We start from the raw sequence: 788 nt of genomic DNA on the forward strand, positions 1-788 counted from the left end.
GGCAGGAGGGTGCCCGGCGCCGCCACGGTGGGTGCAGGCAGGGGTGTGGGCAGGAGTTGCGTGTGCACACACACGGTGCTTGCACAGACCGCACGTGCACGCAAACCGTGCATGGACACGTGCTCTGCGTGCACACTGGCTGCGTGTGCATGCACACCCTGCACGGACACACACACCCTGCAGGGACACACACACCCTGCGTGCACACTCACACTGCAAGGACAGACACGCTCTGCGTGCACACACATTGCATGTGCACACACATGGGGCTTGCAAACACAGTGTGTGCACATGCACTGCAAGGGCACGTGCTCTGCTTGCACACACACGCTGTGCAAGGATTCACACTCTGTGTACACACACGCTGCAAAGACACACTCTCTGCGTGCACACACATGGTAGGTACACACACACTTTGCAAGGGCATACACTCTGCATGCAGACTTATTGTGTGCACACACACACTGCTTGCACGCACAGTGCGTGCACAGGCACTGCAAGTGCACACACACTCCCATGCGCACGTGCACTCTGCTTGGGCACACACCCTGCGTGCACACACACTGCAAGGACAGACACGCTCTGCGTGCACACGCATTGCATGTGCACACACACGGTGCTTGCACAGACTGCACGTGCACACAAACCGTGCACGGACACGTGCTCTGCGTGCACACTGGCTGCGGGTGCATGCACACTGTGCACGGACACACACACTCTACGTGCACTCTCACGCTGCAAAGACACACACCCTGCATGCACACGCATTGCATGTGCACACACACATG

This window comes from Egretta garzetta, unplaced genomic scaffold (assembly GCF_000687185.1).
Source record: "Egretta garzetta isolate BGI_Z169 unplaced genomic scaffold, ASM68718v1 scaffold685, whole genome shotgun sequence".
In the NCBI taxonomy this organism is placed as follows: domain Eukaryota; kingdom Metazoa; phylum Chordata; class Aves; order Pelecaniformes; family Ardeidae; genus Egretta; species Egretta garzetta.